We start from the raw sequence: 26,928 nt of genomic DNA on the forward strand, positions 1-26,928 counted from the left end.
CAATACAATGTAAAAATTTAATTTTTCAAAGTAAAAAAAACATGTGCGAGAGTCACGTGGGTGGTTTTATATATATATATATATATATATATATATACACACACACACATACATATGCAGAAACCCCCCCTTATAAATCCTGCGTTTGCCCTTGAACTACCTGACTGCCCCCTCTGGGATTGGGCAGCCAGTCGGCTAAGCAGGGGACGTGACGCAGGATAGTGGACAGGCCCATGTGCGTGACGTGATTGCGTGAAGAGCAGTATTGATAAATAAACCCTAATTTAGTTTTCATTTTGTGACTTTTCTATTTACAATCTGTTTGTGTAGCTAATAAATCTCTTAATTGTCTAGATTTTTTTTTTATATCACTACCTTTATGCTAATTATCCTGTTCATTTTATTGCAATATTTGCCTCCAGTGACCTCATCCTTAAAAAGATACATCCAGTCAGAGTGATGTGCTTATAACGCAGGTATGAGGTCCTGGGATTAAGGGCCTGATTCAGACCCACTCGCGAGCGGCTGTCCGCTCGCAAGTGGGTCGATGGTGTGCACTGAGCCTGCGCACGACGGAGGGAGCTCCGTCGTGCGCATGCGCGAGACCCAACAAGCGAAGGACTTTCCTTCGCTCGTTGTGTCTGATCAAAGGGGGCGTGCTGTCGATGTTGATTGACAGCACGTCCCCTTTGGTGGGCGTGCCGGGAGCGTGCCTCCCAGACGGGGGCGTTCCCAAGGGAACGCCTACCGTCAGAAGCCGGCCCACTGACATGTCAGTGGGAGTGATTTTGGCTCTGATAGAGCCAAAATCACTCCAGGGCTTGTGGTCGAAAACCCCGACCACAGGCTTCTGGTCGCACTGGCGATGGTCGCGATGGTCAAGACCATCGCGACCATCATCCTGCACGCTCGTATGTGCTGTGGGTGGTGACCCACAGCTATACGAGCGTCCAGGAGGACGCTCCATTTTTATGGAGGACGGCCCTCATTCAGAGCGAGCGCTCTGCTCAGAGCATCCGGCTCTGAATGAGGGCCTAAATTCATAATATCAGTATGTTCATTTACCAAGGTACTGTAAGGGTCTTTCACTGTTTTAATGGGAACCTGATTTGGGGGGAGATTTATCAGAGCTTGGAGAGAAACAATCAGCTTCTGTCATTTTAAAAACAGCCTGTAAAATGACAGAAGCTGATTGGTTAGTACAGTACTTTATCTCTCTCCAAGCTTTGATAACTCTCCACCAAAGTATACCCAGCTCTGTTATCGGTTTGTAACCTCATTACGTACTCATGCCTGTGTAAGTGTGTGTAGACTAGGTGAATTGCTAACAAGTATACTATATATATTAGGGATGGCCATCCACTATAGTTAACCACCGATAGTTGATGGTTTCGCCATCGATGGCAGAGATTCAGTTGTTCTGTTCTCCGCTATCGATGGCACAGAACTCCGCGATGTGGTTTTCTTTTTATTATTATTATTTAGGTCCCCCTGGCGCCGGGGCTCGGAGCCTAGCACAGTGGCATATTCTGCTCTGACGTCACTGGTCTCTCTCTCTCCTGCGCCAGGAACTCTATGGTGCTGTTGCCATGACTCCGCTCAGCTCCGTGGGAGAAAACCTGACGTCACAGTACTTCCGGTTTCTGAAGTTCAGGACGAAGCTGTGAGATGATATCACTGGGGACTTGTTGTCAGGTTTCTGGTGTGTGAGGAAAGTGCTGCTGGCTGGATCAGATGGTGGCTGAGGGACGAGCCTGCAGGTGAGGCCCGTTCCTAACCCAGGTCACATATAGTACTGGTGACACTGATATACCGGCGGCACTGCTCAGGAATTCACTGCACAAGTTTGTGTATGCTGTGATCCCTATAGTGCTCTGACACACATATAGGAAGCCCAGAGTGGTGTCATTGTATGTTAGGTGATGGGTTGTCCAATTACTTTGTATTCATGACTGGTACTGTAGTTTTGCTGGAAATGTCATTGGATTAGGCTCTAGTATTAATCAGTTGTGATGTATAATAAATGTAGACGAGAATGTAAATGTAAACGAGAGACCCTGCCTTCTGTAACTGGCCGCCACCACAAAAGTAGTAAACACTAACGGCAGAAGCCTAGAACATCACTGGCTATAAACATGCAATTATTAAGCTATTTGTATAGCTCAGACATATTTACACAACATTCATATAATCACATCGGTCCCTGCTGCAGTGGAGCTTACAATCTATATACAGTATCCCCTACTTCATGTCTCATGCACGCACCCACTAATAAATATATACACTACCAATTTCTTGTTAGAATCCAGTTGACCTACCATAATGTTTTTGAATTGTGGGAGGAAACCCACGCAAACATGAGGCTTACTTACAAACTCCACACAGATATTGCCTTGGTGAGAACCATACCCAAGACCTCAGTGTTGTGAGGAATTAATGCTAATCACTACGCCAACTGTGCCATCCAGTTAAAACCAAGAAACATGGAGTACTCATTTGGAGAGTTTCCTGTGTTCGGCTTGTACGTTTAAGGTGTGCTGACTGAGGTTTCACTGGTAAAATGCACCCTAAGGCTGGTTACCCATGGGTGCTGTGAAAAAATGCCAATGAGATCTCATTTAATATTAGGTGTTAATGGACATAAGCACTTATTATGTTTGGGAGTTTAGTCAATGGAGAACAAGTAAATTGATTGGCTAATATATCTGTGTGTACCCAGCATAAGCGTTCTTAACTGAAGTCTTCATACTCTGTTCAGTGTTTAGTGATCTTTTTCAGCAATATGTTTATTGATGACCAATACATAATACAAATGTTAAATCTGTCACAAATAGAGGGCCTGATTCAGACCCGATCGCTGAGCGCTCGCAAGCGGGTCGATGGTGCCCAAGTGCGCATGCGCACGACGGAGGCGGCTCCGTCGTGCGCATGCGCGAGACCCGAATAACGACGGCAAAGCCGTCGTTAAGGGTCTCGCACCAAAGGGGGCGTGCTGTCGATGGTGATTGACAGCACGCCCCCTTTGGTGGGCATGCCGGGGGCATGGCTGCCCAGACGGAGACGTTCCTATGGGAACGCCTACTGTCTGGGTCCGGCCCCACTGACATCACTAGTGATGTCAGTGGGTGTGCTTTTGGTTCTGATAGAGCCAAAAGCACTCCTGGGCTTGCGCAAGTGAGACCCTACCGCAGGGTCTCGTCACAAGCCCGATGGTCGCGATGGTCTTGACCATCGCGACCATTATTTTGGCTGCTCGCTATAGCTGTGGGTGGTCACCCACAGCTATGCGAGTGGCCAGGAGGCCGCTCCAAAAAGTAGCAGGGATGGCCCTGATTCAGAGCGAGCGCTCTGTCAGAGCGTCCGACTCTAAATCAGGGCCAGAATCCAATAAAGTATGGGACAATTGACTTCGCATTTTGGTGGAAGTAATACATAATAGGTCACATTTTATAAAAAGTCAAAGTATAACATTGGTAACAAAAGAAGTACAACAGCAGTGATCGCGCAAAACCCAATGTTTTGTGGGTCACTAAAAAATTGGGGTCCTACTCTACTGTTTTTGGGTCCCATCGCATATTGTGGGGGGTGAGAGCAGGCAGCAGTTGGGACAGTACTGGGGGTAGAGGGGATTAAGGGCAAGCAGCAATTGGGGTAAAGTCGGAGAAGTTGGGGAAGAACTTGGGGTAGAGGGGGGTAAGGGCAGGCAGAGCTGGGGTTAGGGAAGAGGTAAGTGCAGACAGCAGTTGTGACAGTACTGGAGGGCAAGGAGGAGGCTAGGGGCAGGCAGTGCTGGGGGTAGGGAGAGGGCAAGGGTAGATGGCAATATGTGTACATGTGCAGTATGTATGTGAACAGTGGGTAAGTGTGCAATATGTATGTCTGCAGTGGTTATGTGTTCAGTATGAAAGTGTGCTGTATGCATGTGTGCAGTACGTATGGAAGAGCTCTGACAGTGAGACTAGTACTGCAGCAGAGAGCACTCGCTGTCAGGGTGTCACAGGGGAAGAGATATGGTGCTGATACAGTCTATTTAGATGGCTCTACAGGCTTTCCGCAGACAGCAGGATAGTGGGCTTGGGACTTAGGCAAAGATGTTCTACAGGTGAGAGTTGGGAGTAAAGACTGTTACTGAGGTTAGGGGAGGGAGAAGTGTGTTAAGTAAAGGATCATTTGTGTTACAGAGGAGAGTGAGAGGGAAATGTGTTCTCAATGAAGAAGACCTAATGCGCTAAAGGGGTGGAGCATAACATGCCCATGTATGATCTGACCATATGCCCAACGTGACATGGCAACACTTCCTCGTCTGACTCCTTGGGGCAAATGCTTTTACGTGCACAGAACTTTAGCAATGTTGGGATATATGGTGTAACTGCAGAACTTCCCGTTTTCCTATAGTAAGCAACCAGTTTCAAGAATGTTAATGTGGGTCATCATCAAACAAGTACAATCTCAGTCACAGTGATGGGAGCAAATTAAACATAAACCAGCAGGTGTCCTGCCCATGTCACTAGACTTTTAGGGAGCAGACTTCTCTCACAAGACACTCACATGGACAGGAGTGGGAATTACACTTGCTATTTTCAATCCAATCAGTGCAGGAACAAAGATCCTCGAGGTCACCAATCTCCTGCTGAGTATGTGACTTCCTGTAATGCATTCCCTGGTAACAGTGTAGCTGCATCCCTGCCCTCCTTGATCCGGTGCTCAGAGGAGCAGCGGTAGCGTGGGAAGAGAGGGGCAGGCTTCAGGTACGGTATGGACACTCTGCAGCAGCGGACACCTTAGTCCCACCTCAGCTTCATGGGGCCAGACCACATCATCCGTCAATATGGATGGAGCTGAACACTCGATCTGTGAGGTGACAGGAGAGAGCCCGGCGGCATCATGTGATGGAGGTGGAGGAGGTCTCAGGCTGTGATTGGATGAGGGGACGCCGCCGCTCGCGTTGATTAGTTGGGGACTCGGAGATGCTGTGGAGGTTTTTGACCCAGCTGCTACACAGCGCCTTCCACAGGATCCGCTTTTAAAAAAAAAAAAAAAAAAAAAAGAAGTGAATCCCTCACTGCCTATAGCGGTTAAATATGCGTGTTAGTGCTTATTTTGCGATCACTGAATAGGTAGAGGGAAGAAGAGAAGAATAAGGAAAACTATAAAGGAAAAGGGAGCTTCGCTACCAAAAGACAAAGCTATACATCAGAGCAATCATCCCGAGAGATCAGTGGGATATCAGCCAAGTTCTGCTACTTCTATCCCTAGCCATGACAAGCGCCTTATAATGGTCTGATTCTTTGTAAAGTAACCATGGGTACCAGATCACTGTAAAATTCTGGCAATTATCTGAATGAGGTAACAGATCATCCACAGACCTATAATGATTAAGATGTGCACACCATTTAGTCATGGAGGGGGCAAAGGTAGATCTCCAGTGGACAGGGATGACTTCCTTGGAGGTATTTAGTATATGTCATAATAAAGTATTTTTTTAAATGTGCCTGAGGTTTCCGTACGAGATTCAATAGCCAGAGACCAGGGCTTGAAGGGAAGTCTTCTTGAAGGATGATACTAGCCGTCTAAATTACCTTATCCCAAAATGGTCTGGGGGAGAGAGCACTCCCACCAAATATCAATGTTTAGTGATCTATTTATCAAATGGGAGCAGATCCTTAAATAGGCTCTTCCCTATTTATCAAGCACCGCAGACATCACTGGGTCTCTTTTGCGACTGCATTGGAAAGCTAGTTATTGCATATTTAACAAAGTCGATCTTTGATTCAAGTACTGCAGCTGTTCTCCAGTAGCTTCTTTTTTTTAATAGATCTTGTAAAATCTGCAACTGGAAACCCAAGTCCATTGCAGTATGCATGTGCTGCCAGGTCACCCATGCACAAAAGCGTACTACACTGCCCTGGCTGGTGGCAAGAAATCTTAAAAATAGAATAGGCGTTTTCGGAAATGTGTTCGTATAACAAATTGGTGCTAAGTGTTACTTATGTGCACCGATTTTGGTCTCATCAGTGACTGCATTATCACCTGTTCTGCAATGTGTGTGTTAGTGATATGAGCAGCTGCATTTAAGTACACCAGTAGCATACCTGCCCCTTAACCGACAATTTTTTTACTAAAAACCGCTCAGAAATTGTCGGCTATTTTTTATGGGTGAATTAGGTGAAGTACATCTATTTCAACTTATCCAAAATGATTTCATTATAAAAAAAAAAAAAAAAAAACATCTGTCAGCAAATTATATTTGCCTGATAATTACATTTCTTCGAGATACTTCATGGCAGCCATTACTTGTGGGTTTAGATCCCATCCTCTTAATATTAGACAGGAAGTTTTTTTTCCCCCCCTTAAGACAGCTCACTCCTCCCCTTCCTCCTTAAGGTGCCCATCGACTTGTAGATGAGGGACGACGGCACGATTACGACACATCGTAATCGTGCCGTCGTCTCCTTGGGGGTGAAGTGCATACACCTGAACGTTCAGACATTCAGTGTATGCACATCAATCATCCCCGAACATGGGCAACCTGACAATAGTAGTCAGGTTGACCGTCATGTTCGGGCGATAATAGATGTCAGAAACGACCCGATGTGCAGCCGATGACTGAGTTATTGCACGATTACGATGTCGTAATCGTGCAATCGCTCAGTATTATCGGCAAGTGGATGGGCACCTTTTAGTCTTTTGAGTGTCTCCTCACATTCTGTACCTGGGGAAAAAACAAACTTACGGAGGGTATATTATAGGCTGCCATGAAGTATCTCGAAGAAACGAAATTATCAGCTAAATATAATTTACTGTTTTCTTCTTCCTACTTAATGGCAGCTATTACCAAAGCATAATATAAGGAGGCATAATAAAATAGTCCATCAAAAATTCTTATGCTTAATGAATATATTTATTTATGCCAATGCCCCCTTTAAGGACACGACTTCCAAAATGTGCATCTGAAACATCCAAAGCATAATGCTTAGAAAAAGTATGAACAGACGACCAAGTAGCTGATGCGCAAATGTCTTTCACAGACGCTTGAACCTTCCTAGCCCACAAAGTCACCATTGCCCTGGTTGTGTGCCTTCAGATTATCTGGAACTTTACGACCACTCTCCTCGTAAAATAAACGTGTTTTAGCTGTTTAATCCAATTTGCTATTGTCTGTTTCGTCGGTGCCCCACCTTTCCTTGCACCTAAATGTAGGATAAACAGAAATTGCTCACAATAAGTCCAACCTATTCAAACTTTCCTCCTTCTCATCCTTCATTTGTTGAAAAAAATGAAGGCAAAATAATTACTTGATTTAAATTGAATGTTGGTATTACGTTTGGCAAAAAGCTTGGGTTTGTTCTGTGAACGACTTTCTGCCAATATATTTAAATAGGCCTCTTCTGCCCATAACACTTGTATTTAACTAATTCGCGTTGCTGAACTAATAGCGTAGCGTTCCCACTGGGCTATTTTAGCGAGGCGCAGCACCCTGCCCTATTTCGAAAGGGCAAAAACCACCCTGCCCTCCAGCACGGTGGCCAGCTAAAATAGCATGCGGGTGCCGTCCCTATCCGCAGGTCGCAGTGTCTGCGGATGGGGAAAACTGCGGTGTAGAGGTCACTGCCGGAGAATGGATGACAGGCGCCTGCGCCCGGCATCTATTCACATGCACAGCAGCGCTGGGGGGCAGCCCGGCATGTTCGTAAGTGCCGGGCACGCCCCCAAGAGTGACGTAAAGGCATGCCGCCTTTCCGGGCTCACGCACAATAGGCACGCGCAGATGTGCCCCTTCTCTAGGTCTGGCGCCAGTCCTAGAGTAACACATTAGCAATTAAATTTAAAACCATCACACAGGAACTGCAAAACTTGTGGCGTGTCAGCCTTCATATTGTCAAATCTTGAACCTGCCCAGAGTGCAAAGATTTTCCAGATTCTGTAATAGATACCTGAAGATACTTTCTTGAGAAATTGTACCATTTGTTCAGATAGTCCTTTCTGCCTTAGTAGTTTCCGTTCAATTTCCACACCATCAAACAAAGGTTTTGGAGATTCGGATGGAACAATGGACCCTGATGCAACAGACATAGGGCCAAATGTAATAGGGGGAGAGTTTAGAAAATGTGAAAGTTTAGCTGTAAACTCTCACATTCGGTTGAGTTTTATCTTCAAAATGGGAAAACATCTGGATGAGATTTTATATCGTGAGTTTTCTGATTCTGAAAAACATGAAAATTTTCTCTGTTGCTTTATTCTTGGACTCCATTACATTGGCCGAGTTTAAAAAGTGTGAGAAAACTCAGATTTTCTAAACTCTCACCCTATTACAATTGGCCCCTGGTGTCCAATTCCCACTCTCCCAGTAGTGTCCTTCCCTGGTACCTGAAGGGCTGACAAGGAGTTGAGGTATTCTTCTGCACATTCCAAAATTCTTGATACTACCTCCATTAAAGGTTGACTGCTGGTGCCACCTTGATAGTTCAGATAGGCCACCACCGATATGTTATCTGAAAATATCTTTAAGTGTTTCCTCTTAACTGATCTTGGGAAAAATGTATCGCTTTCAAAACTGTGCTCATCTCTCTGGTTTGAGGACATCAACTTTTCTTGAATAGTTTGTTCTAACAGCTGCACTCCCCACCCTACTGAGCTTCCATTGGTGGTTAAGACTAAACCTGGAGTCTCTGATAATGGTGTTGTCCTTGAGTTAAGCTCTGTATTTTTCCACCAATATAGAGAATACCTTGTTTCTTGGTGTATGCTTACTTGATAGGACAGAGGAAGTACCATTTCCTCTGTATTGGAGTAGGTTCCACTGTAACCGTCTCATCCTGTCTTGCTCAAGGAATTCTGTCTATTGCGGAATACCTCATTCCCAGTAGGGGTGATCCAAGGTGTAACGGTATTGTGTCGCATACCTGAACAAAAGAGGCTAAGCTCTGAATCTTTTCGCATCTTTCTTCTTATAGTGTGATTTACATATTTTAGGGTATCTATCCATACGCCCAGAAATTGTATTTGCTGTCTTGGATTTAACTGGCTTTTCTCCCAGTTTTATAATCCAACCATGACCTTGAAGGAAATTTATCGTTCTGTCTACTGTGTATAGTACGATTTCTTTTGAACTTCCAGCAATTAACAGTGAACTATAAGAGTCACCAGGACCTTTGTAAATGTTCTCCGGGTAGTTGCCAGTCCAAACGAAAGATGGGTAAATTGTAGATGTTTTCCCAGAGCACAGAATCTTAGAAACTTTCGATGTCCACTGGAACATGGAAATAGGCATCGATCTATTGACACCAAGAAATCCTCTCGTCCTATACCAGTCAGAATGGATTTCAGTGTTTCCCTACGGATTTTGTTTAGTTTCACAAACTTGTTCAGTTGTCTGAGGTCCAGAGTATTGTTCTGAAACCCCCTGAAGGTTTTTCCACCAGACATATTGGGGAATAGAAACCTTTCTGTCTTAGAATCACAAATCAAACTTTTTGGCGCCTGAGCTGATCATTTTCTCCAAACTGTCTTCCTGACTTCCAAAGCCACTACCGGAACTCTTGACACTAAACAATTGTTCTTTTTTGGCATCTCTAAAAACCCTGGGCCTGATTCAGACCCGTTTGCAAGGCTGCATTTGCACGTAGCCTGCTGATGTTTGCAATCTGCGCATGCGTACAAGACGCAATTTCCGTGCGCGAAGTAGTCCATGCGATCTGGAAGCGTTTGTAGCCTGTACACAGATGCACCGCAAGCATGAGTGACAGGATGTGCTGTTTGTGGGTGGTGACGGGGGGTGGTCAATGGTAACAGGCGTGTCTGCGTTGGAACACCATTTTAGGGGTGTGCATAATTAATATGCATCATCAGCGTACATGTCACATGGTTGAATTACAGCACTCGCAGTGCTTGCGGTAAGGTATGGTCAGCCACTAGTGGTGCGTATAGGTCCGATGTTACCGATTGTTCAATACTTCCTGGAGATGACGTATGTTACTAAAAGAAAGTGGGCGTCTTGTGTCAGGCTGGTCGGCGTCTAAATACATATCGTGATCGCACGGCAAGACATAGTGGGCGTGTTAATGGCTTGCTAGCGATCGCGGGTTTTGCATACTTTGGCTGCCGATGGTTGCGTGTGAACGCAGCCTAGCAAACGAGTCTGAATTGGGCCCACAGTCCAATGGGCAGACGGAACGTGCTATTCAAACCTTGGATCAATATCTACGTTACTATGTCTCGAAGTGTAAGAACGATTGGGTGTCCCATCTGCCCATGGCTGAATTTGCGTTCAACAACTCCTGCCACTCAGCATCTTCAGTCTCCCCGTACTTTTGTGTGACTGGGCCCAGGCTCTATTCGATATCCCGAGAGGTTGGGTATGAAATACTAGATACTCGTAATGCCGGGTAAGTATACTAACCCTCCCCGTTAGTGCCTAAATCTAACTGCCCCCCCTTATTGCCTAACCCTGCCCTGGTGCCTAAACCTCCGTCCCCCACCCCTGTGGCTAACAGTTAAGACGCCCCGGTGTACCTTCGATCAGAATGGTGTCTATCGAGATACCGGTGTCGGGATATAGATAGGTGTTGGGATTTCCACGCCTATCTTTAGTGCCGGGTTGGACTTAGAAGTCTGCCCCCTCCTGACACCTGTGTCAGGGACCCTGGATAATCATTGTTTCTTCCATAGGACTGACGAAAGGACCTCCAAGTCATCCATGCAGAATATATGACACTATATTTTCACCCAGGCCTATAACTTCTTGCTTTTTTTAAACTGTTGTTTAGGAGATGGCAGAGGATACCTGCTCCTTCTATCCTGAGGTAACGTTACAGATTTATCTGCCGTCGACTTTAGTATGATTGGTGATAAATTGGAAACAAAGAGCAGTGAACCTTAATAAGGTAACAGAACTAGCCTATTTTTTGAATGTATATCTGCTGCCCAAGAATGCAACCATAGAGCCCTTCTTGCCATCACTCCTGCAGATATAGATTTTGCACAAAATTCCAACACCTTAAGTGAAGCTTCTTACAGGATCTATAGCTTTACTCATTATAAAGAGGCTTATTTGTAAATAATGCATGGAAATTTTCTCTTCCAAGTCTGTGTTGATAACATGCTCAAAGTTCTAGAGACCGAGGCAATCGCCACACCAGATTTCAACGAGACTCACTGCTGCAGAGCTATGCAATTTCTTAAAGGAGCTTTATATCCTCGTATCCATACTATCTCTGAAAACTGCTAAATTTTCCAGAGCAATGGTAGTTTGACACATGATGCAGCAGTTTTAGAAACCGCTGCATCAATTTTAGGCACCGCACACCAAGCTAAAAACTGTTATGGTGGGTACACACTACACGATATGCTCCCTGAGCGATATCGTGTAGTGTTGTCCCAGGCAGGCTGTGCTCAATGTCGTTACTGATATTGAGCACAGCCGCTGAACGATATCATTAACGATATTGTTCAGCGCCGGGCTCTCTCCCCCATTCCCTGACATGCAGCAACCTGACGAGATCGTCAGGTTGGCCTGCATGTCAGCCCGATGAACGATAATGACGAACGACCCGTGGGAACGCGCGTCGTCATCGTTCATCTTTTTGGGGTTAAAAATGGACGATAAAGTGGACGACTGAACGATAACTATATCGTTATCGTTCAGTCGTCCACTTTATCGCCCAGTGTGTACGCACCTTTAGTCATTAATAGTGTACATGCGATCAATTGTCTTGACATTACCCAGACGTTTATCAACATTTTGCCACTCTTGACGCATGATTTCCTTCATAATTTTATGCACTGAAAAATATCTGCTTTTCTTAGATCTGTCTTCAAAAGGTAAATCCTGCACATCTTCCACATTCTCTTTATAATTCATAGATTTACATATATTTTTTTAACAGACTATCCACAAGATCCAAGTTAAATATTCTAGCATCAATTCTGGTGGAAAAGCATCACCGTCAAAATCCAAACTAATTTGTGACCTAGACCTTTTAGATCCTTGTGACTCCATAAATTCTTCCTTTTATACCAATTTCAGACGAAAATCTTCAAAAAACCCGTCTTTTACCTGGCATTTGCTTGCCAGGTTGTTTTGCTGGTTCCTGCCTGCACCCCCCTTCAGACAGAAGTGCAAATTACCGTGTCATACATTTCTACCCGGTAATTTGCTGATTAATAATCCCTTTCAGACAGAAATCCAAATTACCAGGTTAAACAGTTCAACCTGTTAATTTGGTGATTTACATGGGACCTTTTTCTGCCTGAAAGGGTCATCCCGGGTCTAAATTCCCGGGACTTCGACCCTGGAATTTACCAGGGTCGGAGACCTGGGAATTTAGTCCCGGGTTGACCCTTTCAGACAGAAGAAATACACGTGTAAAACAGCAAATTACCAGGTTGAATTTTTTGACCCGGTAATTTGCTCTTCTGTCTGAAGTGGGGTTTAGACAGAGAATGGCAAAACAACCCGGTACGCAAAAGTCGGGAAAAATACATTTTTTTTGTTGTTGCCATTTTCTGTCTAAAAGTGGTATAACACAGGTATTTACTTATTTATTTTAACGTCACCACACTGCAACACTGTTTCCCCAGTATCCAAAATTAAACTAAGGGCCTGATTCAGCACGGATCGCAAATGCGACTATGCACACAGAAGGACGATTGTTGCGTTCTGCGCATGCGTATACTTTGCAATGTGCGTGCGCAAGGCATCACAATCGCAGTCACCACGCAGATCCATCGCAGTGTGATTGACAGGCAGTGACCGTTTGGGGGTGCTGGTCGGCGAAACACAGGCGTGCCAGTGCGTTTTAACGATACTGCCTTTGAACCTCTATACACCAGTGCCTATACCTTCTGATATCCTGCCTATAAACCTCTAAGGATGACGCTATTTTGCGTACGCAGTCATACCGTAAATAAAGACTCCAGACCTAGAACCTGTGGTTCCAAAGCACAAAGTATTATTCAAGTAAAAGTACAGTCAGTTACACACTATGATCTTAAATACAATTTTAGCGCAAAGGAATTATACAGACCCAAGTACAGTTATACATACGCAGCGCTTTCTGGACCAGATGTAGGCATCAGCAAGAAACCCCCGTCAATCAGCATTCAGCACGAAGACCAGAAACCCAGGGTCAGAGCACACATATTTATACCCCCCAGAAATAGACAACACAATAGAGAAGTTTGTTGCTAATACCATTGGTCCTAAAGGAGAGGGCATATGTTACAAGGCATCTAACAGGTTGGTTCAAATAGACACAGTCCAGCCTCTAACAACTGGTGGTCTCTGGTTTCCCACCTCATGCAAATCCTAACAGTTGGTCATATAATGTACATTTTGTTGCTTGAAGTCTCTGCGGTCCATAAGTTGAGAATGCCTGTTGCGATCTCTACATCGATGTTACCGGAATACTGTTGAGAGAGTACACATCAGTATAATACCAAACATGGCTTACTTATCACATGTAAAACCTTAGTTACAAAATAATCTTTATTTCATAGCAATTATAGTAACTGTGCATACTTGAATCTTATACCTTAAAGCTTATGGAACCTTGTATGTGAACATATAATGTGTGATTATGTGGGGGTTTGATGTAAAGACGCTAGTTAACTTGGGGCAGATGCGTGTGCATGAAGCTAATAATCAGCGTTTTCATACAGGATCTTATGCATTCACTAATATGCGACTAGTTAACAGTGCAATTGTGCGTATTAATGTGTGTATGAGAAATGGTGTAAGATGCAATCGCATGATGCTAATAGTAATATCGCTACATGTACTAAAGTGTCAGTTTATCTAAAATGGCGCTTGGGCGGCCATTCGCAAAATGGCATCTTGCGATCTCATTTTCAAGATGGCGTCTTGCGGCCAGTCGCAAGATGGCGTCACTGCGATCCATTTTTAAACTGATCTTGTCTCACCCAATTATCCAGCTTCGACAGTCCACCCTTTGATAGCAAACAACATGCTATCACAATCTGATGTTAAAATATAATTTAGGCTTACATTTATATACTATTTAGTGTTATTATGGGATGGCACAAGGTGGTTCTTAATCCATCAATAATGTGTCTCTCAGTGGGGACATAAAACTACTATTATACGCACACCGCAGATCTTGGAAGTTCATGTGAAATGTGTGGGGATACACCAGTCCTATAAATACAGTCTTGAAGGGGAAATTTGAGACTTACATTGTCTGAGGTGTTTTTAAAAATAATATTTCAATAATACACTCTATGCAGGTCTAAATATAATACATTAAATGATGGTATTTCCTAGTTCAGGGTTGTAATGCAGTTCTGTATTTACCTCGGTATTCATACTGACCACCATCATAATTTCGTTCTTTTGTTTTACTCTACTTTTACATTTTCCACACTTCAACACAATAGGAACACACCGGACACATATTCCAATTATTATGATGACAATCAGTATAAGGATTAAGAATTTGCCTATGCTGTCGATCACTTCCTGGACCCATTCCCCTAGACCTGAGAACCATTTCTCTGGGTTCAGCCATGAAACCCATCCTTCTATCTTCTCCCCTACTTCAGCCACTGAAGCATTATGGTTCTTACGAAATTCCCATTTTAGCTGCAGAATTTCATCCATCTTTCAGTCTATCACCTCCTTGGGGTCGCTGGTATCATTGGTGACATAGGCGTAACATTTTACTCCGAATTGGGTGGCCAACGTTACGCAATACCCTCCAGTAACAGCAGTTAAATAATTTAACACTAGCCTGTGTTGCACCAGTTCTTTCTTGTACGCTTGCAATTCTTTCCCTGTATACCTGAATGTGTCATCGTACATCTCGGTGATATTATCTATCAATTTAGCAAGTTCCTGAATATATCTGAAGTTTAATGTACCCCGTGCGATCCTGGTGGGATCCAATGCGACTAAAACTTGAAAGCCAGTTGTCTCACTAATTGAGTGGCTTTATGCACTTCACCAGGTATCATATTTTGTTTGCCTCTGTGTTCATATTGCGTGTGAAGATATGGTGATGGTGTGTTTTTATGTATACCAAGCATTTCAACATGTGAGGATCATAACTTCTGGGACTACTCTTCCCAGGTAACACAAACCTTCGGAACTCGGGGAGAGCCACTTATACGCTTTTCTTCCACATATAAAATATACATTATCAGGGAGAACATAAGGAATGGTATGCATCATTATAATTAAGCACATTTCCCTTGCAAACAATCCTATTTCTGGGTCTTCCATCTGGTACATGCAAGTCTCTGGCTGTATTATTTTAGCACAATAACCATCTGGCACCTTACCAATAATTTCTTTGGTGGAACTCAATGTATACCGGTACCTAAAATGTCTCCCACTGGATTTAATTGAGCGTAGCAGATCATGGTTTATGGACTCATTATCAACTCTTTGTGAGAAAGTCATCGTCTGATTATTCCCTGTCACTTCCAAACTCCCTGGTTTACCGGGTTTATTGGGGTTGGTTATGTTTAAACACAAAAGTGATCTATCTACTTGGAATTGATGGAGTTTGAAATGAGGAGGTTTGGATGAGAGGAATTTTCCATCCAATGTCTTCCCTTTCTGTAATTCTAAAATTTCCGTGATATTCAGCGGAAATGGCACCAACCCTACATTATGCTGTCCCTGTGGCACATGTGAACACACCCAGCAATCAGTTTGATTTAACACTTTGCCTACCATGCTATGATAATCCTCTAAAGGATACCCACCCCAGTACGTGTTATATTTAGGCTGGCACTGTTGGATACAATTCTCAACAACTAGGGACCCACAAAGCTCAAAAATACAGGAATCTTCAGACGATAAACCTCCACACTGTCCCTGAGTATCCAGAATATCAGCTCTCTTAACAATAACAGTACTAAGATTGGTCAGACACTCCCCCTGATTGGCATTGCACTCCTTCTGACTCCACTCCATCAGCACTGCCATCAACTCCCCTCTCCACAATCGGTCCCCCTTCACAGAAACCGGACATTCCCGAACCGACCAGGATGGTGAACACTCTAAAAGAGAACATGAAAATGAACACAGCAGGCCCGTCCATTGCTACAACAAGACCTGCAGATTTCTTTTAGTTCAGGTATCTCACTACGACCTTTTCAATCCTCCCGGAACAAGCTCACGAGTGACAGGTCCACGTTATCAGCCTTGTCTCCGACTCGTTTCTCCACCGGTTGGTTGACCTTTTTACAGTGAGTGGAATGGACCCAGGTATCTCTCTCAGCCACCTTCAAAGATGTAGCACTTGTCAGCAGTACCTGGTACGGACCTTCCCACTGATCAAACAACCTGAACGCAAGAAATTTCTGATCATAACATATTCTCCTGGTTCAACATCTTGACAGTTTGTTTCAGGCATATCATTGGACAACAATTTCAGTTTCTGCTGCTGTTGTATTAACTGCTTACTCATTGATATAAGATACTTTACAGTTACCTCGTTGTTACCCTTCAAGTCTTCCTGTGGACTTATAATCAAATGAGGTTGTCTACCGAAAAGTATTTCAAATGGGGACAGATTTAGAGGGGGGTCTAGGAGTGGTCCTTATGCTATGTAGGACCAAAGGTAACGCTTCTGGCCATCCTAGTCCAGTCTCTGCCATGATTTTACTTAGCTTATTTTTAATAGTCCCGTTCATCCTCTCTACCTTGGCACTGGCTTGCGGTCAGTAGGGGGTGTGAAGTCGACTATTAATACCAATCAGCTTACACATATTTTGAAAAACATCACCTGTGAAATGAGTACCCCTGTCACTCTCAATGATTTTAGGGATATCTTACCTGCATACAAATTCCTGAACTATTTTCTTGGCAGTAAACGCAGCAGTATTAGTGGCCGCTGGGTAGGCCTCAACCGAATTAGAAAATACGTCAGTGCACACCAATACATACGTATGATTCCTGCAGGGTGGTAATTGGATGAAATCAATTTGTATCACGTGGAAAGGTCCATCAGTCGGTGGAATGTGGGAGGTTCGGTAGGGTTCGCTTTCCCTATGTTCTTCCTCAAGCAGGTCAGACAGGACATTGCTATCTTTTCTGCTTGTGAAGAAAATCTGGTGCGCCACCAGTATGCTCTCACCAACTTGCACATACCTTGCTTTCCCAGATGAGTCAGACCGTGTTCTGCCTCAGCCAGGCTGGGGTAATATGCCTTGGGGGCTACTGGCTTACCTTGTCCATCCCTCCAGAGCCCGGAGGACTCTTGCCCACATCCCTTGGACTTCCAAATGGACTTTTCCTGGATTGAACACAAATTTTGCATCTCAATTAATTTCAGCATTTCAGTTGTTTGAAATGACATAATTTTTTCAGTTGGAGAAAACATTTTTAACCCTGCTGCCCATTTTGCAGCTTCATCGGCTCTGTTGTTGCCCAATGACACCGGATCATCCTCACATGTATGGGCTTCACACTTGATTACTGCCACCACTTTGGGCAGTTGGATTGCTTCTAAAAGGTGTTTTATGTGTCGGGAATGTGCAACTGGTGTGCCTGCTGCTGTCATAAAATTTCTCAGACGCCATAGAGCCCCGAAATCGTGCACCACCCCGAACACGTACCTCGAGTCAGTGTAAATGTTAGCAGATTTGCCTGCTGCCAGTTCACACGCTCTAGTTAGTGCTACTAACTCTGCCACCTGGGCTGAGTGAGGAGGACCAAGAGGTTTAGCTTCTATGATGTCTGTGTCATTTACAACAGCATAACCTGTACATAATTCACCTGTGTCTGTTTGTCTATGACATCTCCCATCCGTGTAAAAAGTCACATCTCCCTTCTATAAAGGTGTGTCGTGTATGTCAGGTCTAGCTGAACTCACCCCCCGCCAGCAACTAGTCTCCTTCCACCCTTTGTACATCATGTTGTACATATGGTAAATACAGCACGCTGAATCCAGCAATGTATTGTTTAACAGTGATGTTTGCAGGTGCGATTAGAGCTAGTTCCCATTTGGTGAACCTAGCTGAAGAGACGTGTCTGGTTTGAGCAGAATTCAGCAGAGCAGATACAGCGTGTGGAGTGTATACAATCATATCATGACCCAATACTACGTTCTCACTTTTACTCACCAATAGAGCGGTAGCTGCTACACTTCTCAAACAGGTGGGGAGTGATCTTGCCACAGTGTCCAATTGGGCACTCTAGTATGCTACGGGCCTACTGGCATCACCATGTTTTTGTGTAAGGACACCTGCAGCATAACCATTGGCTTCCGTACAATACAAATCACAAGGTTTTTCATAATCGGGTATTCCCAATGCAGGTGCTCTTGTCAGACTATCCTTAAGATTAAGGAAAGCCTGCTCTGATTCCTCTGTGTGTATGACACGATCGGGATTTGAGGAAGAGATTAATGGCCTGATTCAGAGCCGCTCGTAAGCGGCCGCTCGTTCGCTCCGAGCGATGTTTGCCCAACTGCGCATGCGTACGGATAGTTATACGCATGCGCGAACCAGTCAGTGCGGTCGAAATTCATGTGCTCGCAAAATAGCGAATGCCTGATAATTTGAGTGACAGAAAGAGGCGTATGTGGGTGGTAACAGGGGTAGGTGCTTGAAAACAGGGAGTGGAGATCCGATCGCAGGCGTGCTTAAAGGTCAAAACGGGCGTTTTATGGGTGTGCATAATTAAAACAACAGCGTCATTGACCACGTCACTGGGTTATTTTATAGCCAGAACTGCTCGCAAAATTGTGGTAGCAAAAACCAACCACAAGAATAGCGAGCAGCTCATACCCTGGTCGATGTACTCGATTAATCTAATAAATAGCGGACATATGACGTAGGATGCGAGCGGCCAGGGGGCATAGTTTCCCAAAAAATGACCGCAAGTTTTGTTCGCTCGTTCAGACCTAGAGGCGTGAACAGACCGCAAACAGCGAACGGTTCATTTGAATAGCCACCCCTATTTTCTGGACGAGCGAGCGCTAATTGCATCTGGCTCTGAATCAGGCCCTAATTCCTGTAAAGGCAAGGCCAAAATAGAAAAACCTGGGATCCACATTCTACAGTATCCACACATTCCCAAGGTACGAATTTGCTGTTGATTCTGCGGCAGTGTCATGTTCTGTATGGCCTAGATTCTATCATTTGTGAGATGTCGTAACCCCTGGGTTAGGCAGTGTCCCAAATATTTTACTCTGGATTGGCACGGCTGTAGTTTGTCCTTAACCACCTTGTGTCCTGTATGCGAGAGATGAAGCAACAAAAGTTTAGTATCATTCAAACATGACATAAATTAATCAGAACACAGCAATAAATCATCCACATATTGAATTAGAACAGATCCATTTGTAGGTTGAAAAGATTGTAAACAGTCGTGCATTGCCTGGGAAAAGATACTGGGGCTGTCTATGAAGCCTTGGGGAAACCGTGTCCATGTATATTGCACACCTCTGTATGTAAATGCGAATAGATACTGACAGTCAGGGTGGAGAGGCACATAGAAGAAAGCAGAACAGAGGTCAATGACAGTGAAATGGGTTGCATTTGGTGGGATCTGCATTAGGATGTCAGCTGGATTTGGCACTTCGGGGAATTGGCTCTCTACGACCTTATTAACACCTCTAAGGTCTTGTACCAGCCTATAACCCCTCCCACCACTCTTTTTCACCGGAAAGATGGGACTGTTGGCTAGACTAGCTGTACGGACTAAAATTCCCTGTTGCAATAGTTGCTCAATTATTGGAAAAACCCCTAATTCTACCTCCTGTTTTAGTGGGTACTGGGGAATTTTTGGAGCTTGCCTACCGCTTTTTAAATTTACCATTACGGGGCTTACGTTTGCCATTGATCCAGTGTCCTGTCCATCCTTAGTCCAAAGGGAAACTGGAATTTGGGACAACATTTGATCTACCTGGGACAGATTTTCATTTAAACTGGTAGAGTGATACATTATCCTTTGGGGAGTGTCCAACATATCCTGCACCTCGTGCGCAATTCTCTCAGGGATATCTAAAAATATACCATCAGGGGTGCAAAATATAACACACCCCATCTTACATAACAAGTCTCTGCCCAGCAGGTTAGTAGGAGCTGCAGCAGCCAAAATAAAAGAATGCCTGGTATGAAACGGCCCAATAGGAACCTCTGTGGACTTTGTTAAAGGATAATGTTCCACTTTACCTGTTACACCCATTGTTGGTACTGTCTCGTTGGTCACTTGTAAATTAACGGGAGATTTTATCACTGACCTGGTCGCCCCTGTGTCTACAAGAAAAGGATATTCAGTACCAGCTACATCAACCATCATGACCGGTTTCATTCCTAGTACTTCCCCTTAACCTGACTATCTGTAAACTACAGGTATGATCTGACCCCTAGCGTTGGCTACCATTCTCCAATAAAGCATTAACGGCCACAATTGGAGCTGGTGCCTGCTGGACATTTGCTGTTCTCTGTGCATATGCCTTATGGGGATATCCAGGTACTCTCTGGTTTGGGGGTCCTACACTTTTTACTCTGCAGGTTCTACTTAAATGTCCTGGCTGGTTCCAATTAAAACATATTCGTGGATCGGATGAAGAAACGGGTTGTTGTGAGGTTTGAGCAGGGGGAAAAGGTGATGGATATGGAGGATAAGGGTATTGTGGGGGATATGAAGTTTGTGAGTAGTGTGGGACCTGTGGTTGTGTAGGGTTAGTAGAATAGAGCTGTGTTTGCCGTTGTGTGGGATTAGTGATGGCATATAACTGTTTAAGTGTAGGTGTGTGTGTAGATGCAAGTGTGTCTGTTGGCTGTGATGTTACCGTCATTCCTTCCAGAGCTTGAATACTGACAGCTATTAGTTTTTCGCTCTGGATCTCTCTCTTCTTTGAGATGTTCTTATCATGTTCTATGGCAGATTCTATGAGTGTATCTATTGTGACTCCCCTCCAGCCAGGTTGTGAGGTCTGAACCCGAGTCTTTAAGTTTTCCTTAAGACCGTCCATGAGTACAGTGACTATCATTCCCCTGTGGTGAGTGCTATCTTTAATATCTTCTATCCCAGTGTACTGGGTGATAGCCTGCAGAGCCCGGTCGCAATACTCTTCTGCAGATTCACTCTCCTTTTGCTTTATGGTGAAAATTTTGTTCCAGTTAACTACTACCGGAAAGTATATACCCAATTGAGTTACAATGCGGGAAATGTTATCTTGGTTTACTTGCTCTGTTAAGCGAACGTCACCATCCAGTACACAATCCGTGATAAATTTTGTCACGTCAGTATTGCGTGGTAGACAGGCCCTTAACACCACCCGCCAATCTTTATTAGTTGTCTCATGAGAACTACCCAAGTTCCTCAAAAATCTTTGACATTTGGCTAGTTCCTTTTTGGGATCGGGGAAATCATTTATGATGGAATTTAGTTCTGCTCTTGTCCAAGGACAATGCATTACCACTTCCCTCGTGGGCACTACACCGTTCGCATCTGCATTTCCATTCGGAACAGTTATTGTCCGAATGGGATGCAGACTGGTAGCGCTGCTACCTTTGACCTTGTTACCTGGCTGGGGGTTTAATCTGTTGCTGCTACGTATGGTATTAACAACTTCCTCTACGGGTGCAGCGGGTGTTAGCACTTCCCTTGCTGTTACCGATGGAGATGGCGGCACCACTCGTGATTGTCGTGGTGTAGCATCTATCATTTGTACAGCATGGGAAATGGCAGACATTACAATAGGCTCATCATCATCCACATCATGAACATTTTATTTATAGTTGCTTAAGAGAGGGTACAAATTGCTTGTTACATTTTTATGGATATTTTTGATAATTGTACTTGCATCTCCATCCACATAAGGTAGGGGTGGTGCGCGTGAACTGCTGGCAATACCTTCCGCAACGCTGCACGGGCACGTAATTTTGCGGCTCGCCCGCATTGCAATTCAGCGTCGCAGATGTATTCTCTGGCAATGCGCTCGCAATGCTAGTTTGCGTCGCTTGGGCATTTTTAAGCCACGCATCCCCTTCATGCTGCCACAACTTTAAACATTCATAATATTTGACATTTTTCTCTCGGGAGCGCATCAGACTGATGTGATCTCGGACATTATCTAATACATCTTTATCAAAACTACCAATTCTGGGAAACGGTCTAACACTCTTCATCGTCATCTTAAACCATACATCACAATACCTTATTGCATAAGTACCGTACTTAGTATGCATAATACGACGGGCCGATCCAAGCGGCGCTTCTATTAGCAGCACATCATTGTCTAACATCTCTATTGTTTGCGTGGCTCCCATTCTGAGACAACTCCTACGTTTTTCAATAAAGATTTAAACTGGTGAAAGACAGTCAAGATACTTTCACTTACCTGCGAACGTCTTGGAAAAAAGGCGTATTCGCAAACCTTATGGAGGACCTCTAGACTCTTCCACTCACCTACGGAAGTAAAGGCCGCTTCCGCTCAGCAATCCCTTTTTAACTACTTCTCAACTGCTAGGGGGCAGCAAAGTACCCTTTGTGTTCCAGTTGATTTCGTCCACTCTCCCACCAGCTCACAATCACAATCTAGCCAAGATTATGTGGTTCAATTATAGTGTTCAAATAAGCCTAACAGATCACACACATTGATTACTGAACGCTATAATCACGCTGGGGGCCGAACCCGAACAAAAAAAACAAACCATACACCTGCTCTGTGTAAAAGTAAACGGCAAAGCTGCTACCGAGTCACTAGGCCAACTCCTGCGCCTAGCACTTAAGGGTCCTACGATACCCTTAACATTTAGGTCCCGTGTTACACCCTAAACAAACACTCACAGTTACACACTTTTTTCCTGCGCAGAAAAATACACGTTAACCCAGATATTTAGCAACAATTGATAATGTAAACTCAATGGCTTTGTTTAAACATGTGGCGGCACAACTGGAAGTACGTATACGCTATTGTGCGACCAGTCGCATACACAATAATGCGACTACCACACAACCGTATGACAACTTTAGCTGCGTACACAAAAGTGCGTCTTTACTGTGCACAAAACTGCGACTCAGCCGCGTGTTCAATACTGCGGCACCCCTTTAAATGTTAGGTTCTATCAACAAAGGAAAACAAACTTTTTCCTCTCTTGTCCCTAGATTCTAGTCAGCGTCCCTGGCTCACACGAAAACGGGTAGCGATTTCTCAGCACCGAGCGGTTGCAGGTAAACCCTGCATGTGGCCACTCCACCCTTTGGTGAGAGATCGATAACCGTATGTGCCGTGTGAGTGGGTAAGTGACTTCACTATGAGCCCCCAACGAACGATACTGCCTTTGAACCTCTATACACCCCTGCCTATACCTTCTGATATCCTGCCTATAAACCTCTAAGGATGACGCTATTTTGCGTACGCAGTCATACCGTAAATAAAGACTCCAGACCTAGAACCTGTGGTTCCAAAGCACAAAGTATTATTCAAGTAAAAGTACAGTCAGTTACACACTATGATCTTAAATACAATTTTAGCGCAAAGGAATTATACAGACCCAAGTACAGTTATACATACGCAGCGCTTTCTGGACCAGATGTAGGAATCAGCAAGTAACCCCCGTCAATCAGCATTCAGCACGAAGACTAGAAACCCAGGGTCAGAGCACACGTATTTTTATACCCCTTCCTGCTTCTAGATCTCACCCCCCATCTCCTGTCGGCGGTGGGTATACCCTGCACAGCTGCAATCCCACCCCTACCCCCCATCGGCGGTGGCTATACCCTGTACAGCTGCAATCCCCACCCCACCCCCCGTCTGCAGTGGCTATACCCACCCTGCACAGCTGTAATCCCCCCCCTCCTGTCGGCTGTGGCTATACCCTGCACAGCTGCAATCCACGAGCAGCGATTGCTTTGCAATTACTCTTGTACATAGGAAAGTGAGTGACAGGTAGTTTGCGTTTGGGGTTGGTAACGAGGGGGTGGTTAAAAAAAAATGCAGGGGGTTCTGACCGTTTAAACGCCGTTTAGTGAGCATGCATAAATTAGCCATTGCGTTCTCCAGCACAGCATAAGACCTCTCTTACACGCTGCTTGACTGCCTGCTGTGTGAATCTACTTTTAAATAATTAACAATTGAGGGTTAGTATGCATTCACAAAAGCAATGTAAGTTATCTTTAATGTGTTATAAGACAACAATTGTAAAGCTATATTTATAATAATGTACAGTAAGTAAAATATGCCTTTTTCTTTTTTTTTTCTTTTTTTTATAGGACCTCTACTGTCCAGAGCATGAGATTTTTGCCCTTTCGTTGACGAAGTTGGTCAGTTATACTTCAAGTTATTTTTTGAGATGTGAAGAATTCAGGAACATTGTTTTTTAAACATCTCAAGTGTAATTGAATAGGTGAGTCATCATTTAATTGAACATGGTCAGTAGGATGAGGTTTTAGGCTTCTCTCAATTTAAACAGACACTTTTTTTTAACAATGGTTTTCGTAGAATTCTCAGATTTTTCTACGATTCCAAGAGGGAAGACCACCAGTGAGTGTTTCCTAAGGCTTACAGTTATGTAATATTTATTTCCAATATACTGGTGAAGGAGAACATACCTAAATAGAGTGGGTAAAATATCTGTATGAATACATTTATTGGTGAGTAGTAATACAAAATAGTGGTTGCTCATATCAGCTAAATGGTTTTTCACAAGTGCTTGTAAAGGAAGGGGTTTACTCTAGACTACAGGAAAAAAGAAAAAAGTTTGCCTCCAGCACACTGCAAAAAAAAAAGCAGCAAAAAGGCTTGAAAACTACATGATAATAGAAATCCAGAGGTCTTTGTTGCATATATTTGCAAATATATGGTTAAGCGCCGGGCCGCGTCAAGGCTCCTCCTAACTGGTGTCCCTAACGCTACATAATAAAATGACCCATATTGGGTCATAATTGCATACATGATAACAGCGTGTGTGTGTGTATATGTGTGTGTGTGTGTGTGTGTGTGTGTGTGTGTGTATATATATATATATATATATATATATATATATATATATATTATTTTATTTTTTTTTAAGTTGAGATCCAACTCACTTAGGAGGTACCCCAGAAACCTCCAAATAGCACTACACGGACCAGCACACCCTTTATTGGTGAGTATGTTTCTTAATGTATTCAAGTCTTTGTTCAAGGGCAGTGTCAGGGTGAGTGATTTTCCAGCTATAGAAAGTGTTTATAGTTATCAAGTTGTTTAGTACTGACAGACTGACCTGAGTGTCGAACTCTCATCCTTTCATTCAGAAAACGTAGCATACAGCATCTTTAGAGCTTAATCACTCGTATGTGGCAGAAGAAGAGTCTACCTACTTCTGTGTTTCAGGATTTCAGTGATGAATGCTAGCACTTTTCTCTCTTGAAAAGCACCTGTCTGACCTCATCCTAAGTAAATTGGCTTAGGTATGTTCTAGAAAATGTATGTTATACTTCCCTCTCCTTATGACATCTCTGTGGATATGCGCCTCCCCTTGAAGCGCCCTTCCACCGATTTGCTGACCTATGTGCTTTCTTAGTACATAGTTCCCCTCTCCTTTGTCGGCACCCATGGCCTTGGCCTCTTGTGCCATTTGACCGACCTACCTCCCCTTTCCCTCACCGGTTTCCCTTCCCTCTCAAACAGGATAATACTCCCCACCTATATACCTGATAACGGGCTACTTTTGCTAACCTTTCCATCTTCAATTGTTTTCTTTCCAGCTTTCCTCTCAATCATTGTGCATGGGTCTTGGGGTACAAGGCTTCAATGTGAAGCAGGCGCTTTACCACCCTTAATATATATAAGGGAGATTACATGCAAATCCTGTCTTGCAGGCTTGACCCTTCAGGGTTCTATACAGGATGGTTTGTGTACTAATTGTTATAGATTTACTCACCAGTCCACATTACCAGCCCCGGTATATGAGCCACCCTGGGTGTCCTCCTTATCCCAAGTTATGCCGTAGCTAGTGGTTCGTTTATCAACTCCCATGCTGCCTCCTACCATGGGGTACCCACAGCTGTTACAACCTACAATGTCTCTACCCCCTATGCAGTCTCCTTGGATGGATGTTTATGCCCATCAGAATATGGCTCAAACATCTGCCGCCTCTCAGCAAAAGTTACAGGCGGGCAGTCCATTAACCACCAAAGCACATAGGCAGACTGTATTATCCTTTCAGTCCACCCTGCTTTTGGATTCGGACGCATCATCTGAGGAGGCAGTTGAGGCACAAGGTTTTCTCTCCGAGTTACAATTTGGTGAGGAGCATTGTCAATCAACAGTGGATGTTCCTGCTTTAGTGAAGGCGGTTAATACAATTCTGAATATAGAGGATGAATCCTGAATATTGTAGTATTCCTTCAAGAAATCCACATTTTGCAAAACCTGCACCCAGAACTCCGCTCTAAAGCCTATTGCACCACCTACCATGCCTGCGACTTCAGGCATAAAAAAACGAGGCGTAGCTATGCTCTTTGCCCACCACCTCACCTTTGACATGATCGACTCTTATGAAGATAAGGAGAGCCGTTTCCTTATCCTCATGGCCACTTTTAACAATACTATTATTAACGTATATGCCCCTAATCAAGCCCAGTCTGTCTAATGCCCTACTCTCTCGTAAATGGCAGAGCTCCTTTATTTTGTCTGGTGATTTAAATGCAGTCCTGAACCCTTCATTGGATAGATCTACCTTTGGGGACACTGACTCCAGCAGCGCGGACCTCCGCAATTCCAAAGCACTCCTTGGTCTCATGAAATCCCAGCTCCTCTATGACTCCTGGCGGGTAGTCTGTAGTCTGGCGGGTAGATGTAGTCTTACTTGGGACTACACCTTTTTCTTCTCTGTGTATTCTTCTATTCCCGTATTGACAGGATCCTGCTCAGCCACGACCTAGCCATCCGACTTGTGGATGTTCGGGTCCACCCTTTGATATGGTGTGACCATGCCCCTGTCTCAACTGGCATCTCCTAT

At 44.2% G+C, this 26,928-nt stretch overlaps 1 protein-coding gene across 1 annotated transcript in view; it reads left to right on the forward strand.

Annotated features, from left to right (window-relative positions):
• The first annotated feature begins 1,656 nt into the window (after positions 1 to 1,656).
• PSKH1 (protein serine kinase H1) overlaps positions 1,657 to 26,928 on the forward strand; it is a 44,151-nt gene continuing 18,879 nt past the window's right edge. Inside the window, exons 1-2 of the mRNA XM_088471833.1 lie at positions 1,657 to 1,760; positions 24,197 to 24,330. The gene's annotated coding sequence lies outside the window, so the exon portion shown is untranslated. The remainder of the gene's footprint in view (positions 1,761 to 24,196; positions 24,331 to 26,928) is intronic.

The sequence above is a fragment of the Taudactylus pleione genome, unplaced genomic scaffold, assembly GCF_031769625.1.
Source record: "Taudactylus pleione unplaced genomic scaffold, aTauple2 ptg000117l, whole genome shotgun sequence".
Taxonomy (NCBI): Eukaryota; Metazoa; Chordata; class Amphibia; order Anura; family Myobatrachidae; genus Taudactylus; species Taudactylus pleione.